General features: G+C 47.4%; 2 protein-coding genes across 2 annotated transcripts in view; both read left to right on the forward strand.

Moving 5' to 3' along the window:
• Window positions 1–12969, forward strand: part of LOC140724415 (NACHT, LRR and PYD domains-containing protein 3-like) — a 130759-nt gene that overhangs the window by 91127 nt on the left and 26663 nt on the right. The gene's annotated exons all lie outside the window — the stretch shown is intronic.
• The window catches only part of LOC140724413 (uncharacterized), a 32614-nt gene that overhangs the window by 18382 nt on the left and 1263 nt on the right, over window positions 1–12969 (forward strand). The gene's annotated exons all lie outside the window — the stretch shown is intronic.

A 12969-nucleotide genomic window follows, 5' to 3' on the forward strand; every position in this document is an offset into this window, starting at 1 on the left:
AACCTTCCTGAACACACCGAAGGAACGCCACCCCATCTAAACCCCTTGCGTTAAAGAGATGTGAATCACTATTAGGAAAGTTAAAATTTCCCATCACAACCGTCATATCATTATTGCACCGTTCCAGAATCTGCCTCCCTGTGTGTTCCACGATATCCCAAGTTACAATTGGGATAGTAGAGTTGTTGCCCTTTCCTGTTTCTGACTTCCATCCACTCTGACAAGGTTGACCATCCCTCCAGGACGTCGTCCTTTTCTGCAGCAGTGACACTATCCCTAATTCGCAATTCCATACCCCCACCGCTTTTGCCTCCCTCTCTGTTCTTTTTGAAACATCTAAAGCCTGGCACATTCAGCATTCCTGCTTCTGAGACATTCAAGTCTCTGTAATGGCCATAACGTCATATTTCCATGGATTATTCTATGCTGAATGCATCTTTGCCCTAACGTCTGTCTATCCTTCCTCACAAACTCCCTACAAACTGCCTCAACTTGTACTCCAACTACCCCACCCTTTGCCGCTTCACTTCGATTCCCTCCGCCCTGTAAATCTAATTTAAACCGTCCCCAACAGAAGTAGCACACCTCCCCGCCGGGATATTAGTCCTCCTCGTATTCAAGTGGAACTCGTCTCTTTTGTACAGGTCACTCCTGCCCCAGAAGAGGTCCCAATGATCCAAAGATATGAATCCCTGTCCCCTGCTCCAATCCTTCAACCATGCATTTATCCTCAACCTTATTCTATTTCTATACTCACTGTCACGTTTGCACAGAGAGCAGTCTCGAGATTACTGACTTTGAGGTCCTGCTTCTTAGCTTCCTTCCTAACCCACTCTATTCTGCTTTCAGGACCTCTGCAGTTTTTTTCTACCTATGTCATTGGTACCAATATATACACCTCCAGCTGTTCACCCTCCTATTTCAGAATATTGTGGACACGCTCAGAAACACAGGAACCCTGGCACCTGGGAGGAAAACTACCATCCTGTTTTGTGTCCTGCGACCACAGAATCTCCTCTCTGTCCCTCTAACTGTAGATTTCCCTCTTACCATTGCCCTCCTCTTCTGTTCTCTACCCTTCTGAGACACAGGGCTGGACTCAGTGCCAGAGGCATGGCCGCTGTTGCTTCCCCCAGATAAGATTCAGTAGTTATTGTTAAGGGGGACATCCACAGGGATGTTCTCCACTACCTGACGCCCTTCCTTTCCTCTCCTGACGGTCACCCACTTATCTGTCTCCTGTGGCCCTGGGGTGACTACCTGCTTGTAGCTCCTGTCTATCACGTCCTCACTCCCTCTAACAAGCTGAATGTCATCGAGCTCCAGTTCCAGTTCCCTCGCTCGGTCTCTAAGGAGCTGCAGCTCAATGCACCTGGCGCAGATGTGGCCATCAGGAAGGCTGGAAGTCACCCGGACATCCCACATCTGGCTCCCAGAACAGGAAACTGGGCTCGCGGTCATACCCGCTATTCTAATGCGCTCTTTTAAAAAACTATTCTCCCCGACCAGTGCGAAGCTCTCTCTCTCTCTCTCGCACTCTCTCTCTCGTTCTCGATTAGTCCATCGTTAATGCCTCTACAATTTCTGCAATTCTACAATAAGTCTCTACAAATTTCCTGCAAACTTCTACTTCACTGTTCTTCATGCTATTTGCCCAGGTAACAGTCACGGCAGGGAAATTACCACACCCATTTCCGAATACAATACAGATGTTCTCCCTGATTATTGAAGACTATCATTTTTACCACTGTCACATTCTCTAAAGTAACTATTTAAACCATTAGTGTTTTCCTACGCGCCCCATTTCACCCGAATACATTGAATGGAGAGCTCACACACTCTCAACATGGTCCTGAGAGACTGTGAGACCCCAACACGCCCCGACAGACTCCTAACACACTGCGAGAACCCACACACCTTTTGCAGGGTTCTGACACATTGAGACCCCACACACCCCCGACAGGGTCCTGACACACTGTGAGACACCACACACCCCTGACAGGGTCCTAACACACTGTGAGACCCCACACACCCCCGACAGGGTCCTGACACCCTGTGAGACACCACACACCCCTGACAGGGTCCTGACACACTGTGAGACCCCACACATCCTTGACAGGGTCCTGACACACTGTGAGACCCCACACACCCCCGACAGGGTCCTGACACACTGAGACACCACACACCCCTGACAGGGTCCGGACACACTGTGAGATCCCACACACCCCTGACAGGGTCCTGCCACACTGTGAGACCTCAGACACCCCTGACCGGGTCCTGACACAATGTGAGAACCCACACACCCTTGACAGGGTCCTGACATACAGTGAGACCCCACATACCCCTGACAGGGACCGGACACACTGTGAGACCCCACACACCCCTGTCAGGGTCCTGACACACTGTGAGACCCCACACACCCCTGACAGGGTCCTGACACACTGTGAGACCCCACACACCCCTGACAGGGTCCGGACACACTGTGAGATCCCACACACCCCTGACAGGGTCCTGACACAATGTGAGAACCCACACACCCCTGACAGGGTCCTGACATACAGTGAGAACCCACACACCCCTGACAGGGTCCTGACACACTGTGTGATCCCACACACCCCTGACAGGTTCCTGACACACTGTGAGACCCCACACACCCCTGACAGGGTCCTGCCACACTGTGAGACCTCAGACACCCCTGACCGGGTCCCGGCACGATGGAAGACCCCGCAAACACCTGGCAGGATCATGAAACACGGTGTCTGCATTTGCCTTCTTTATCACAGTCTCAACTTGTTAATTAACCTTCTGGGAGTCTTGCATGTGAACTCCTAAGGCCCTCAGCACCTCTGATGTTTGAACGTTCTCCCAATTTTGATAATAGTCCGCACTTTTGTTCTTTTTGTTTTACCAAAAATGATGTCCCAGTAATGTATTCCATCTGACACCTTTTGCCCATTCTTCCAGTTTTATCTTGTTAATCAGCCTTCTTTTCTTACACTTCCTATCAGCCTAATGGCACTTTATCAAACGCCTTCTGAAAATTCAAGTAAATGACATCCTCTGCCCCTCTTTTGTTCTCCCTGCTCGTTACTTCCTCCATTAACTCTAACAGACTTGCAGACAAGATTTCTCTTGCCAGAAACCACGCTGGCTTTGACTTATTTTATAATTAGTCTCCATGTACCTCGAAACCTGATCATTAATAATAGACTCCAGTACTTTTAGAACGACTGAGAGCATGCTAACTGACCTGTAATTTTCGTTCTTTTGCCTTCTTCCCTTGGCTTTTATGCAGTCCTAAACTTCCTTTGTCAGCAACGGAATCCTCACCCTGTTATTTGAGAACATATTCCTCTCTGTGACATATCTATCCTGTGCCGTGTGAAGTATTCTCAGAAACTCCAGCCATTTTTGTTCTGTCGCCAGTATCCTCCTCCTAGCCTCCGGTGCAATCTGCTCTTCCATGCCGCGGTAGTTCACTTTATTCCATTGCTATACAGAAACATATGTGTTATGTTTCTTCTTCTCAAATTGTAGGATGGATTCAATCATATTACGATCACTGCCTCCTAAGATGTCCTTTATGTTAAGCTCCCTTGCAACTATCTGGGTTATTACACAAGATCCAATCTAGATAGCACAAGCACAAGCTGATCTAAAACGCCATCTCATATGCATTCAACAAATTCCCTCCCTTGCAATCTGGCACCAGCCTGAGTTTCCCAAAGTCCTTGCATATTGAAGTCCGCATTACAATTGTGCTATTACCATAATAAATGCCTTTTCCAGCTCCCTTTTCAAAATCAACCCCACATTGCTACTCTTTGAAGGAGTATATATGATTCGCAAAAAGTTTTTTTTTAACCATGGCAATTCCTTCATCCACACAAATTGAACATTTTCTGACCCTTTGTCACTTCTTTCTAAAGATATAATCCCATCTCTTACCGACAGAGCCACACCATCACCTTTGCCTTCCTGTCTTTCTTTTTGATACATATATCATTTCATGTTATGCTCTCAACTATAGTTTTCTTTCAGCCACGACTCAGTGATGCCCACAATCTCATACCGACCAATCTCTGATTGCGCAATGAGTTCGTCCACCTTATTCTGAATGCTACCCACGTTTAAATCCGAACTTTTGGTCCTTCATTTTTCGCTCTTTTGAATTTTGCCTCTATGGGTCAATTTAACTCTTTGCTCTGTCTGTATTTGTTCTCAGTCATCGGCTTGTCATACCTTATGTTGAATTTTCACCAGTCATTTACTTGTCAACCTGCTGGCTCATCCCCAGCTGTATCATACTGGTTCCCATTCCCCTGCCATAGTTAAACCACTCCCGACAGCTCGAATAAATCTGCTTGCAAGAATGTTAGTACCCCTTCGATTGGAGTGCAACCCATCCTTTTGCACAGGTCCCACCTGCACGCGAAGTGGTCCCAATTATGAATCCCCGCTCCCGGCTCCAATTCCTCAGCCACACATTTATCTGCCACTTCATTGTATTCCAGCCCCGACTGTCGAGTGGCACAGGCAGCTATCTGGAGATTACTACCCTTGTGGTCCTGCCTCTCAGCTTCCTTCATTCCTTCCTAACTCCCTGTATTCCTTTTTCAGGTTCTGACACACTGTGAAGTCCCAGCCTCTGCTGGCAGGATCCTGCACACTTTGAGATGCTACACATCTCCTGACAGGGTCTCGACACTCTGTGAGACTCCACACAACCCTGACAGGGTCTCGACACTCTGTGAGACTCCACACAACCCTGACAGGGTCTTGACACACTGTGAGATCCCACACATCCCTGACAGGGTGCTGACAGACTGTGAGACCTCACACACCCCTGGCCGGGTCCTGACACACTGTGAGAGCCCACAGACCACTGTCAGGGTCCGGACACACTGCGAAACTCTGCTCACTCCTTGCAGCATCCTAACACACTCTGAGACCTCACACACCCCTGACAATGACTTGACACACTGAGATCCCGCACATCCCTGACAGTGGAGAGAGTGTTGTGGGTCACATAGTTGGACCTTGAGAGGGGATCAGCATATTGAAGTGTGATGTTGTGGACTTTATGAAAACTTGATTGACAGAGACAGAGCTGTCAGCTCGATATTCCGGAGTTGTGATATTTCTGATTTGACAGTGGAGTTAATACAGTTGGAGAGATTTATTAACTAATTTGGGGAATTCCAATTACACTCAGAGAGGACATAGTGGGGAGTGCAAACATTCAGGCGATATGGGGCGACCTGAACAATAAGACAGATGCAATCACTTATCGGCTTTTATTAAACATCTCCAGTAGTCATCAGCAGATACAGGAACTGATATGTCAGCAAATTCTGGAAAGGTACCAAAGCAGAAAGTTTGTTGTAGTGGGTAATTTTAACTTGCCCTGTGTTGCTGATGACCTAACATACTCTGTCCCGTGTTTTCTTTCTGCAAGTGTATTTTAGGAATCTCCGATGGCGGGATGTGTTGTTGGAAAAATGTGTGTAATGTGTGAACTACAGGAGAGGACATACTGCCGCTGGTATTTGGATGTAAGCCTACAGGATGCTCGAGTTTCGGTGGTTGAGCCTTTGGGAACTCCTCTTCTCAATAAGGAGATGCCTAAGATTATGCGGTATGGGGTATCAGAAAGCTAAATTGGGAGAAGACAAATTAAATGTCAAAGGGATAGATTGGTAGCAACTGTTATTGAGCAAATCCCCAACTGGCATGTGGGGTCCATTAAATATCAGCTGATTCGAATTTGGGACTGGCGCGTTCCACAGGGGATTAAAGTCATCGATGTGGAACTTGACGAGAGATGTTGTAAACTTCATTTGAAAGGGGGAGATAATGTTTATGTTGCTAAAATAGAAACATAGAAAACCTACAGCACAATACAGGCCCTTCGGCCCACACAGCTGTGCCGAACGTGTCCCTACCTATGCTTTACCCTTGTCCTCTATTTTTCTAAGCTCAATGTAGCTATCTAGGAGTCTCTTAAAAGACCCTATCGTTTCTGCTTCCACCACCGCCGCCTGCCGCCAATTCCACGCACTCACCACTCTGCGTAAAAAAAACTTACCCCTGACATCTCCTCTTTACCTACTTCCAAGCACCTTAAAACTGTACCCTCTCGTACTAGTCATTTCAATCCTGGCGAAAAGGCTCTGACAATCCACATGATCAATGCCTCTCATTGTCTTGTCTCTCTCTCTCTCTCTCTGGCTATCCAGCCCATAGGATGATGATGGTTCCTTTCAGTCAGTTAGTGTGGTTTGATATGTGCGTCCTGGAGTGGCTGTACAGGCTGACCCTTGACAGGCACTGCTTGCCACATACTTGGCAGGTGAGGCCTGAAGGGGCAGCTGGGGCAGAAGCCCTGTTGTGGCACTTCCTATATCTTTCCTCTGTTGCCTCTATGAGCTTGTTCTCAGCAGCGTCCACACCTTTTCTGATGGCGTCCCTCCACTGTGAGCGATCTCGAGCCAAATCCTCCCACGTTGATGGGACAATGTCAGCTTTCTCGAGGCTCCTGTGCAGAACATCCTTCTGCCGTAGTCGCTGGACTCCTCGTTTTTGCGTACCACTGGACGGTTGGCCGTACAAAATGTCCTTGGGCAGCCTTCCATCAGGCATTCTGACAACATGTCCTGCCCAGCGCAGTTGGGCTGACATCACCAAGGTTGAAACTGCTGGTATTCCGGCTCGAGAGAGAACCACGGTATTGGAGATCTTGTCTCGCCAGGTGATATTCATCAGAGAATGTAGCTGACGCTGCTCCATTTGGCCAAGCTGGCATAAGTGACTCTGATATGGGCACCAAGTCTCTTATCCGTATAGCTGATGTGACAACGGCCCTGTATACCTTGCACTTAGTGGCCAACCTGATGTTCTGTGACCAAACTCGATCTTTCAGCTGACCAAAGGCAAAGCAGGCTTTTCTGGTTCTTGACTCAATCTCTACATCCAGAGAAGCTGAGGATGTTATTATGCTGCCCAGGTAGTTAAACTTGTTGACAGCATTGAGACGAGTGTCGTCAATGAGGACAGTTGGTTCTTCGTAGCTTGAGCCAGGAGCCGGTTGTTACAAAACTTCGTCTCTTTCAGGCTGATTGTCAGTCCGAAGCATTTGACTGCACTGGCAAAGCAACAGGTGATCTCCTGTAAGTCTTCGAGAGAGTGGGCAACCAGTGCAGAGTTAGCAGCAAACTCTAGCTCATGCACCACAATGTCCTTGACTTTTATTTTGCTATCAGTCTTGCGAGGTTGAGGACCCCGCCACCGTTAGTACGAAGATCCCTGACTTCAGGTCTGATGTGGCATCCTGAAGAACAGCAGCGAAGAATAGTCCAAACAGAGTAGGAGCCAAACCACAACCCTGTTTTACGCCGTTGCTGATGGGAAATGGGTCTGACAACTCACCACATATGTTGATGCGGCCTTCCATGCCTCCGTGGAACTGACGGATGATGTTTGGTGTCCGTGGGGGGGGGGGGCGCATTTTCGTACGAGCTTCCACAGGCCATCTCTACCAACAGTGTCAAACGCTTTGGTTAGATCAACAAATGTGACATAAAGACTTCTCTGCTGCTCAACACATTTCTCTTGGAGCTGCCTCAATGAGAAGTTCATGTCCACTGTACTGCGGCCTGTTTGAAAACCACACTGGCTTTCTGGAAGGATGTTGTCACTGACGTTGGACGCCAAGTGTCTAAGGATGATCTTCGCGTGGAATTTTCCCGCAACTGACAGAAGAGGGATGCCACGGTAATTGTTGCAGTCACTCTTGTCTACTTTGTTCTTGTAGATGGTCACGACTGATGCGTCTTTTAAGTCTTGTGGTAATTCTGCAGCTCCCCACAGCTTTGTGAACAACTGGTGCAGGCATGATGTCAGCGTGTTACCACCATACTGGTACATCTCGGCTGCGATACCGTCAGAACCTGGTGCTTTGTTGGGTTTTAGCTGTTTGATGGCTTTGATAGCCTCGTGAAGAGTAGGGGGAGCATCTAGCTCGAACAGTATGGGTCGAGAGTGTACTCTGCCCAGTGCTTCATCGGTGATGGTTCCTGGTCTGTTTAGCAGCTCGTCTGTTCTTTCTCAGTGAAGAAGGATGTACTGTCCTTGCTCAGGAGTTGTGCAGTGCCCTGATTTGTTAGACCATACACAACCTTGATTGCTTGACAGAAGCTTCTTGAGTCATTACAGTCAGCGAAGGCTTGTAACTCCTTGTCCTTGTTCGCCCACTACTGGTATTTCACAGCTCTGAGCTGCCTCTGCAAAGTTGATTTTTCACTCAAAAACTTGAGTTTGGGTGTCGAAGAAGAGCCTGGTGTGCAGCTACCTTAGCTCTAAGAAGGTCTTGTACAGATTGGTTGCTCTCATCAAACCAGTCCTGATGCTTGCGCTTGACTTTCCCCAAGGTGTGCTGGGCAGCGCTGTAGACCGTTTCTTTGAAGGCTCAATAATATCGCCCGGTGGATTCTCAACTAATCTGCTTAAACAGTTTCCAGAGAGGATTTCAGTGCATCAGCACACTCACGCTGTTTAAATTTGGTGGTGTTCAGCTTTGTGTTTGGTTCGGCAGCAACTTCCAGTCTGTGTGGAGTTTTGATCGGTAGACGTAGATCCGATCACAGTATCTGATGATCATTTGAGCAGTTAGCTCCACGCTTAACTCTGTTGCTACGAACACCAGAGATGTCTCGATGTCGGGTGATGACATAGTTAATGAGATAGATAGATAGATAGATAGATAGATAGATAGATAGATAGATAGATAGATAGATAGATAGATAGATAGATAGATAGATAGATACTTTATTCATCCCATGGGGATTCAACTTTTTTTCCAATGTCCCATACACTTGTTGTAGCAAAACTAATTACATACAATACTTAACTCAGTAAAAAAAAATATGATATGCATCTAAATCACTATCTCAAAAAGCATTAATAATAGCTTTTAAAAAGTTCTTAAGTCCTGGCGGTAGAATTGTAAAGCCTAATGGCATTGGGGAGTATTGACCTCTTCATCCTGTCTGAGGAGCATTGCATCGATAGTAACCTGTCGCTGAAACTGCTTCTCTGTCTCTGGATGGTGCTATGTAGAGGATGTTCAGGGTTTTCCATAATTGACCGTAGCCTACTCAGCGCCCTTCGCTCAGCTACCGATGTTAAACCCTCCAGTACTTTGCCCACGACAGAGCCCGCCTTCCTTACCAGCTTATTAAGACGTGAGGCGTCCCTCTTCTTAATGCTTCCTCCCCAACACGCCACCACAAAGAAGAGGGTGCTCTCCACAACTGACCTATAGAACATCTTCAGCATCTCACTACAGACATTGAATGACGCCAACCTTCTAAGGAAGTACAGTCGACTCTGTGCCTTCCTGCACAAGGCAGCTTTTAGATCGTGGATGCATTTGAGCTTGTCTGACAATCTGAACAGTGTGTTAGTAATGCACAGTTTGAATTCTGTGCACATCAAGAGGAGCAGTAGACCGTTACCGTTACTGTTACCAACCCCTTGGTGTTCAACATACCAGGCCACACAGTGGTTTCCTTGCCACCCCGAGCAGTAAAGTCTCCCAGCAACAGCAGCTTAACGCTGCTAATTGTGGTTTTCAGCTCACTGTAGAATGCCTCCTTGACTTCACTGGGATTAGTCAGAGTTGGGGGTAAACGTTGACTATGGGAAAGTGGTGCTTTCCTTGCAGAGGAGTACGCAATCTCTGGATTCGGTCATTTACAGCAACAGGCAGGGTTGGTAGCTTTGCTGCGGGGCAGTTCTTGATAGCCAAGCACACACCGCATTCTCATCGTTCTTATTCGGGCTTGCCAGACGAGAAGAATGTGTACCCTCCTTTCTCTTCACAAAATGCGCCTTCTCCAGCGAGTCGGATCTCCTGAAGAGCCTGAAGAGTTAGCATGTATGTTCCATGAGGCAATTATCAGATTCTTACCGCTCCAGCTGGATGACCCGCCAGCCGCGGCAGACTGGCCAAGTTGGTGTGAGCGGGCTTTGTTTGAGTCACCTTTTCTAGGCCCTTCCCTAATTGTAGGGTGCGCAGTGCCTCCATAGCAGGGCTGCTCAGACTCTGAGGGTGCTGCCTCACCGGATCTCCGCTCTGTATTCCATGTGGACCACTGTTCCCCTGCCGCCTGAATGCAGACTTGTGACTAAGGCTCTACCGCTTCACCACTTGTCTGTCGCTACAGGACTTGAGTGTGTTGACGATACCCAACTGCTCAGAAAGGAACGGTGTGTGCTTGAGTGGATTTTAGGTGAGTAGGGAATTGCACAGGTCCAGACCCACCCTCTCGACATCCCCTCCCGGATCCAGCAGCCAGGTTGTGTCCAGGACGGCTGCGGGAAGTTCTGTTGCAGTCAATGGCCAGACCAGGCATTCGTGCTTCACGGAACGTGTTAACTAGATGGCCGTTGACCCTACAAGAGGGTTCACCCGCCCTTTAGCAGCTCTTGTTTTTCGTCCTGCAGGGTCGGGGAGCCGGTTCAGTCGCCGACAAACCGATCATGCCACAAGTAGTAACGTGGTACCAGTAGAACTCAGACGAGAGACCTGACCTCTCATTATCTTCTACACATCTCTCAGGTCACCTCTCATTCTCCATCGCTTCAAGGAGAAAAGGCCGAGTTCACTCAACCTATTTTCATAAGGCATGCTCCCCAATCCAGCCAACATCCTTGTAAATCTCCTCTGCAACCTTTCTATGGTTTTTACGCCTTCCTGTAGTCTGGCGACCATAACTGAGCACAGTACTCCAAGTGTAGTCTGACTTAGGTCCTATATAGCTGCAACATTACCTCTCGGCTCTTAAACTCAATCCCACGATTGATAAAGGCCAATACATCTTATGCTTTCTTAATCACAGAATCAACCTGCGTAGCAGCTTTGAGTGTCCTATGGACCCCGGACTCCAAGATTCCACTAATCTTCCACACTACCAAGAGTGGGGTGTGCAGTATTGGGTGTGGGAAAGATAACTTGGAAGAAGACATATTAAATGGCAAAGGGTTAGATTGAGAGCAGCTGTTGTTGGACAAATCCCTATCTGGCATGTGGGGTCGATTAAATATCAGCTGATCAGAATTTAGGTCCGACATGTTCCAAAGGGGATTAAATTCAACGATGGCAGTCCCTGTACCTGTGGATCTTGACGGGAAATTTTGTAAATTTAGACTGGAAAGGAGAGATGAGGTTAATGATGCTGAAGTGAGACACTGAGCTGTGGAGAGTGAAGAGGCGTGTCAAGAAAAATCCATCGGCATATCGATCAGTTGCAGATACGGAAGGAGAAATATCAGATATCAAATATCAGATGGAGTTTAATCCAGAGAAGTGCGAGTTGTTGCAATTCAGGAGATCAAATGTATGGGGTAAGGTATAGAGTAACGTTCCTGACCCTGACAACTTTCATGTCTAGACGGATCTTGATGTCCATGTCCATGGCACTCTGAATGTGAATCTTAATGTCATAGCTGTATAAAACTTCGGTTTGACTGCACTTGGATTATTGGTGCAATTCTGTCTCCCATTACAGGAAAGGTGCGAAGGCTTCAGTGGCTGCTGAAGAGAAATGCAACTCTCATTGCAGATTACAGGGCATTGACTTGAAGGAGTGGATAGACAAACTTGGATTATTTTATATGAAGTGCGAAGTGTTGATATATTGGGTAATAAGATCGAGAGGTGAAGATAGTCATAGCGTTTCCGGTGAAGATATATCAGATAATATAGGTTATCGGGTGAGATGGGGGAAAATGTACAGTGAATTTTCTTTTACACAGAGTGGCAGTTGCCTGCAACTTTCTTCCAGGGAGAGATTCAGGGAATGGGGGAAATAGTTACCTCCAGAGGCAGGGGGATGAGTTTAATGTGGCATCATGCTGGCACCAACGTTGTGGGCCGAAGGGCCTATTCCTGTGCTGTTCTGTGTTCTATGCAGGTCCTACGACAGCTGAAATCCTGAACCACCTGCTACCGAAATTCCTCGGTCTCTGCTCTCTTCATCACCCGACCTGTAATCGACATGGTTTTTAAACTTGTATTTAAAGTCATAGACGAGTAGCATCTCCCCTTCCTCCCCTTTCCACAGACGTTGTCTGACCTGTACTCACATCTACACTACCGTCCTTCTACAGCTGTGCTGCAGAGGACAGGCCAACACGCTGCGTAACTGTGGCGGACTGGAAGGCTCTACAACGGGTAGTTAAAATTGCTCAACGCATCACCGGCACCCACAGCCTACCTTCCATCAGTGACGTATATACAGAAAGGCTCCGGGAAAGGGACAGGAGCTTCAGGAAAGATCCCGCCTATCCTGCCTATGGGCTGTTTGCCCCTCTCCCATGAGGGAGGAAGCTACGTAGCATCCACAGCAGGACCACCAGACACAAAATCAGTTATTTTCCTCAAGCAGTAAGACTGATCAACACCTCCAACGACTAAGCCACACCTCCACAACTAACAAACCCTACCCCACATCCAGCACGATTCTTAAATTTTCTGTCAAGGCCACCTGAGATCAGATTGAGTCCTGTATCGCATGTATTTATATTTATGTTGTTTTTCATCGCGTTTTTGTGCTACATCAGATCCAGAATAACAATTATTTCCTTCTCCTTTACACTTGTGTATCTTAAATATTGAAACTGTTGCGTATTTTCAACACATACTCTTTAACAGACAGGACACTGCAGATCTGCTATTTCAAACCATTTTCTGACGGAGCATAGTGAGCTAAGCAGCCTCTGTGATGATGGAATGTAGGAAATTGTCTGTGTTTTATGTCAAAATGCTGAATATCTCAATCTCCTGAACAAGACACATTTTCACCCCCAACCGTCACCCACCTCACAGTGCACGTTTTGATCAACAAAGATACTTCTTTCTATTTTGAATTTGTGTTGGTGAGAGGGGAGGGGGAGCAGTGATATCCC

This window comes from Hemitrygon akajei, unplaced genomic scaffold (assembly GCF_048418815.1).
Source record: "Hemitrygon akajei unplaced genomic scaffold, sHemAka1.3 Scf000208, whole genome shotgun sequence".
Taxonomy (NCBI): Eukaryota; Metazoa; Chordata; class Chondrichthyes; order Myliobatiformes; family Dasyatidae; genus Hemitrygon; species Hemitrygon akajei.